The sequence below is a fragment of the Chlamydotis macqueenii genome, unplaced genomic scaffold (genome assembly GCF_036417535.1).
Source record: "Chlamydotis macqueenii isolate bChlMac1 unplaced genomic scaffold, bChlMac1.mat HAP1_SCAFFOLD_151, whole genome shotgun sequence".
NCBI classification, from domain to species: domain Eukaryota; kingdom Metazoa; phylum Chordata; class Aves; order Otidiformes; family Otididae; genus Chlamydotis; species Chlamydotis macqueenii.
Window position 1 is genome coordinate 34486 of NW_028239044.1, and position 6442 is coordinate 40927.

Consider the following 6442-nt stretch of genomic DNA (forward strand, 5'->3'; position numbering starts at 1 on the left):
CCTGCAAGGCCCACAAGGCTCGCGCTTCCCCCTCTCTGCCCCCCGCTCAGCTGCTTCACATCTCTCCCTTTTTTTTTTTTTTCTGTTTTCCCCTATTTAAATACATTATCGCAGAGGCGTTATCACGGGACATTCTGCTACCAATTGGCTTGGCCTTGGCCAGCAGTGGGTCCGCTCTAGGCCCGGCCGAGTCCACTGAACAAAGGGGAGCGACTTCTAGCAGTTTCCTACAGAAGCTGCCACCTTAGGCCCCCCCCCACTAACAAAACCAGAACAGCCACCCTTTCGCAGCGGCATCCAGCTGTTTGGAGAAGTATGCTACCGCCCGTCTGTATGGTCCCAAATCTTGTGCCAATATTCCTAGTGCCATTCCTTGTTTTTCGTGGGAAAATAGAAAAAATGGCTTACTCACATCAGGAAGTCCCAATGCCGATGCCGACATCAGGGCTTTCTTCAGCTGCTGGAAGGCTCGATCTGACTCAGCATCCCACTGGAGATCCTTTTGGTTAGCTGCTATCAGGGAATAGAGTGGCTTAACAGGCAGACCATAATCACATATCCAAAGTTGGCACCACCCGTCATTCCTAAGAATGTCCGTAGTTCCTTTATAGTTTGTGGTCGGGGGCTTTGGCATATGGCCTCTTTCCGGGCTTGTCCTAGGATCCGTTGTCCGGCACTGATCTCGTACCCCAGGTACGTGACCTGGGGTTGTAACAACGCCTGTGCCTTTTTCTTAGAAACCCGATATCCCTGTAGTCCCAGGAAATTTAACAGACTCACGGTCCAAATGACACAGGATTCTTTGGTTCTGGTTGCAATAAGAAGGTCGTCTACATATTGTAACACCTTCCCTTCTTCTGATGGTGGTTCCCATGATTCCAAGTCCTTTGCTAGCTGATTCCCAAAAATTGTGGGGCTATTTTTAAAACCCTGCGGCAACACCGTCCATGTGAGCCGGGTCTTTCGACCACTTTTGGGATTTTCCCATTCAAAAGCAAAAATTTTCTGGCTGGCTTCATGGAGAGGGAGGCAAAAGAAAGCATCTTTTAAATCTAGGACCGTAAACCAAGCTAAATCAGGTTTTAGCATGGTTAATAGGGTATAGGGGTTAGCTACCACAGGTCCTCTGTTATTTTGTTGATGGCTCTTAAGTCTTGAACTATCCTATAGGACCCATCAGGTTTCTTAACTGGAAGTATAGGTGTATTGAATTCTGACTCACATTCTTTTAGTAGTCTTAGTTCTATGAACCGCTCTATGACAGGACAAATTCCTTCCCTAGCTTCCCTTTTCAGTGGGCAAAATGTGGGATTTTGGTGTGAAATGGGGGGATTTGGGGCAAAATGTGGGAATTTTGGTGTGAAATGGGGGAATTTGGGGCAAAATGTGGGATTTTGGTGAAAAATGGGGGAATTTGGGGCAAAAAAGCGGGATTTGGGGCAAAAATGCAGAAATTTAGGCGAAAAATGGGGGATTTTGGGGGCAAAATGTGGGATTTTGGCGTGAAATGTGGGAGTTTTGGGCAAAAATGCGGCATTTGGGGGCGAAACGGGGGAATTTGGGGGGAAATCACGGGATTTTGGGGCAACAATGTGGGATTTTGGTGCGAAATGGGGGAATTTGGGGCAAGAATGGGGGATTTTTGGTGTGAAATGGGGGAATTTGGGGCAAAATGTGGGATTTTGGTGAAAAATGGGGGAATTTGGGGCAAAAAAGCGGGATTTGGGGCAAAAATGCGGGAATTTGGGCGAAAAATGGGGGATTTTGGGGGCAAAATGTGGGATTTTGGTGTGAAATGTGGGAGTTTTGGGCAAAAATGCGGCATTTGGGGGCGAAACGGGGGAATTTGGGGGGAAATCGCGGGATTTTGGGGCAACAATGTGGGATTTTGGTGCGAAATGGGGGAATTTGGGGCAAAAATGTGGGATTTTGGGGGCAAAATGGGGGAATTTGGGGGGAAATTGCGGGATTTTGGGGGCAAAATGTGGGATTTTGGTGTGAAATGGGGGAATTTGGGGCAAAAATGCGGGAATTTGGGGCAAAATGGGGGAATTTGGGGAAATCACAGCATTTTGGGAGCAAAATGTGGGATTTTGGTGCGAAATGCGGGAATTTGGGGGAAAAATGGGGGATTTTGGGGGCAAAATGGGGGATTTTGGTGTGAAATGGGGGAATTTGGGGCAAAATGTGGGAATTTTGGTGCAAAATGGGGGAATTTGGGGCAAAAAAGCGGGATTTGGGGCTAAAATGCGGGAATTTGGGGCAAAAATGGGGGATTTTGGGGGCAAAATGTGCGATTTTGGTGTAAAATGTGGGAATTTTGGGCAAAAATGCAGCATTTGGGGGCAAAACGGGGGAATTTGGGGGGAAATCACGGGATTTTGGGGCAACAATGTGGGATTTTGGTGCGAAATGGGGGAATTTGGGGCAAAATGTGGGAATTATGGTGGAAAATGGGGGAATTTGGGGCAAAAATGCAGGATTTGGGGGGCAAAATGGGGGAATATGGGGAAATCACAGCATTTTGGGAGCAAAATGTGGGATTTTGATGCGAAATGTGGGAATTTTGGGCAAAAATGCGGCATTTGGGGGCAAAACGGGGGAATTTGGGGGGAAATCGCGGGATTTTGGGGCAACAATGTGGGATTTTGGTGCAAAATGGGGGAATTTGGGGCAAAATGTGGGAATTTTGGTGCGAAATGGGGGAATTTGGGGCAAGAATGGGGGATTTGGGGGGCAAAATGGGGGAATTTGGGGGGAAATTCCTGGATTTTGGGGCAAAATGTGGGCTTTTGGTGCGAAATGCGGGAATTTGGGGCAAAAATGGGGGATTTGGGGGGCGAAACGGGGGAATTTGGGGGAAATCACGGGCTTTTGGGGGCAAAATGTGGGATTTTGGTGCGAAATGGGGGAATTTGGGGCAAAATGTGGGAATTTGGGGCAAAATGTGGGAATTTGGGGCAAAAATGCGGGAATTTGGGGGGCGAAACGGGGGAATTTGGGGGAAATCACGGGCTTTTGGGGGCAAAATGTGGGATTTTGGTGCGAAATGGGGGAATTTGGGGTAAAAATGCGGGAATTTGGGGCAAAAATGCGGGAATTTGGGGGGCAAAATGGGGGAATTTGGGGAAATCACAGGATTTTGGGAGCAAAATGTGGGATTTTGGTGCGGAATGCGGGAATTTGGGGGGAAAAATGGGGGATTTGTGGGGCAAAATGTGGGAATTTGGGGGGAAATTCCAGGATTTTGGGGCAACAATGTGGGCTTTTGGTGTGAAATGCGGGAATTTGGGCAAAAATGCGGGATTTGGGGGGCAAATTGTGGGAATTTGGGGGAAATCACGGGATTTTGGGGGCAAAATGTGGGATTTTGGTGCGAAATGCGGGAATTTTGGGCAAGAATGGGGGATTTTGGGGGCAAAATGTGGGAATTTGGGGTGAAATCCCGGGATTTTGGGGGCAAAATGTGGGATTTTGGTGTGAAATGGGGGAATTTGGGGCAAAAATGCGGGATTTGGGGGGCAAAATGGGGGAATTTGGGGGGAATCGTTAGATTTTGGGGCAAAATGGGGGATTTTGGTGCGAAATGGGGTAATTTGGGGCAAAAATGCGGGATTTGGCGGGCAAAAGGTGGGAATCTTGGGGGAAATCGCGAGATTTTGGGGGCGAACCTGTGGGGGGTGTGGCGGCGACCACTCCCCGTTCCGGTGTCCGGTCCTCCCGGCCAGCAGGGGGCGGTGTTGGAGACGCCGTTGGGGCCTGTTCACGTGGCGCTGGAGGGCGCGCCCCGCCCTGGTCGCCCCGCCCTGCTGATGCTGCCGGACGTGGGCCACACGCGTGAGTCCCGCCCCCTTCCCCCTCTCCCGCCGCGCCCCTCCCCCGCAGACGCCTCGTGCTTCGCCCCGCTCTTCGCCCACCCCGAGATGCGGGAGGTCGCCAGCCACTCCCTGCTCGTCCACCTCGACCCCCCCGGCATGGAGGTGGGCGCCCCGCCCTACCCCCCGGGGTGCGTCTGCACTCCCCTCTTCCGCTCCCCCCAGTTGACCCCAGTGACTCCCAGTTGACTGCGTTGACCCCACTGCCCCCCCAGTTGACCCCACTGCCCCCCCAGTTGACCCCAGTGACCCCCAGGTTGACCCCACTGACCCCCCTGTTGACCCCACTGCCCCCCCAGTTGACCCCAGTGACTCCCAGTTGACTGCGTTGACCCCTCTGACGACCCGGTTGACCCCACTGCCCCCCCAGTTGACCCCACGGACCCCCCCAGTTGATCCCAGTGACCCCCATTAACCCCCCAGTTGCCCCCATTAACCCCCAGTTGACCCCACTGACCCCCATTAACCCCCAGTTGCCCCCATTAACCCCCAGTTGACCCCCATTGACCCCCATTAACCCCCCGTTGACCCCACTGACCCCCATTAACCCCCAGTTGCCCCCATTAACCCCCCGTTGACCCCCATTAACCCCCAGTTGCCCCCATTAACCCCCGTTGACCCCCATTAACCCCCAGTTGACCCCCATTAACCCCCCGTTGACCCCACTGACCCCCATTAACCCCCAGTTGCCCCCATTAACCCCCAGTTGCCCCCATTAACCCCTTGTTGACCCCCATTGACCCCCCGTTGACCCCACTGACCCCCATTAACCCCCAGTTGCCCCCATTAACCCCTCGTTGACCCCCATTAACCCCTAGTTGACCCCCATTGACCCCCATTGACCCCCCGTTGCCCCCCATTGACCCCCAGTGACCCCCAGTTGACCCCACTGACCCCCATTAACCCCCCGTTGACCCCCATTAATCCCCAGTTGCCCGCATTAACCCCCAGTTGACCCCCATTGACCCCCGTTGACCCCCATTAAGGCCCAGTTGCCCCACATTAACCCCCAGTTGCACCCATTAACCCCCAGTTGACCCCCATTGACGCCTGTTAACCCCCATTAACCCCCAGTTGACCCCCATTAACCCCCAGTGACCCCCAGTAACACCTGGTTGCCCCCATTAACACCCAGTTGACCCCCATTAACCCCCAGTTGACCCCCATTGACCCCCCATTGACCCCATTAACCCCCAGTTGACCCCCATTAACCCCCAGTTGACCCCCATTAAACCCCAGTTGACCCCCCGTTGACCCCCATTAACCCCCAGTTGACCCCCATTAAACCCCAGTTGACCCCCCGTTGACCCCCATTAACCCCCAGTTGACCCCCATTAACCCCCAGTTGACCCCACTGACCCCCATTAACCCCCAGTTAACCCCCTGTTGACCCCCATTAACCCCCAGTTGCCCCCATTGACCCCCAGTTGCTTCCCATTAACCCCCAGTTGCCCCCATTAACCCCAGTTGCCCCCCATAAGCCCCCCATTGACCCCCATTAACCCCCAGTTGCCCCCATTAACCCCCAGTTGACCCCCTGTTGACCCCCATTAACCCCCAGTTGCCCCCATTGACCCCCAGTTGCCCCCCATTGACCCCCAGTTTCCCCCATTAACCCCCAGTTGCCCCCCATAAGCCCCCCGTTGACCCCCATTAACCCCCAGTTGACCCCCATTAACCCCCCGTTGACCCCACTGACCCCCATTAACCCCCAGTTGCCCCCCACTAACCCCCAGTTGACCCCCATTAACCCCCAGTTGCCCCCATTAACCCCCAGTTGACCCCACTGACCCCCATTAACCCCCAGTTGCCCCCCACTAACCCCCAGTTGCCCCCATTAACCCCCAGTTGACCCCACTGACCATTAACCCCCAGTTGCCCCCCACTAACCCCCAGTTGCCCCCATTAACCCCCAGTTGACCCTGTCGTCTCTCTGTTGACCCCCCCACCCCTCCCCCCCCCCCAGTTGACCCCCCGCCCCCCCCGTCCCCCCACCTCGACCGCCATCACATCGCAGCATCACCCTACGCACCCCTCCCCCCCCCCCAACCGCCATCGCTTCACCTCATTGGTCCCCTCGCCCGCCCTCCCCCCACCTCGACCCCCGATTGACCCCTTGCCCCTCCCCCTGTCGCCCCTCCCCCCCCGCCCCCCGCCCCTCCCCCGCAGGTACCAGTACCCCTCCCTGGAGCAACTGGCCGAAATCGTCCCCTGCGTCCTCCGGCACCTCAAGTGAGTGGGCGGGGGGGCGCCCCACGGCGCTGTGGGGCGGGGAGGGGGCCCCTGACCCGTAGCGGGACGGGACGGGGGGGCGGGGCCAGCACCGGCCTGACCCCGCCCACCCCCCCAGCATCGCCAGCGTCGTGGGCATCGGGGTGGGCGCCGGCGCCTTCGTCCTGGCTAAATTTGGGGTGAGATGTGGGGCGGGGCGTGGGGCAGGGCGTGGGGCAGGGTGGGGGGCAGATTTGGGGGAATGCAGGGCTGCGGGAATCTCGGGGGAGGTTCTGTGGGGCTGGGGGGCGTGGCTGTGGGGCTGGGGGGGTCGCTATGGGGCGGGGGGGTCGCTA

At 55.9% G+C, this 6442-nt stretch overlaps 1 long non-coding RNA gene across 1 annotated transcript; it reads left to right on the forward strand.

Annotated features, from left to right (window-relative positions):
* Positions 1-3729: 3729 nt before the first annotated feature.
* Positions 3730-6097, forward strand: LOC147596115 (uncharacterized). Its single transcript, XR_015261596.1, has 3 exons — positions 3730-3837; positions 3886-4006; positions 6045-6097. It is a non-coding gene; the product is annotated as an uncharacterized LOC147596115 (long non-coding RNA).
* Positions 6098-6442: the final 345 nt, after the last annotated feature.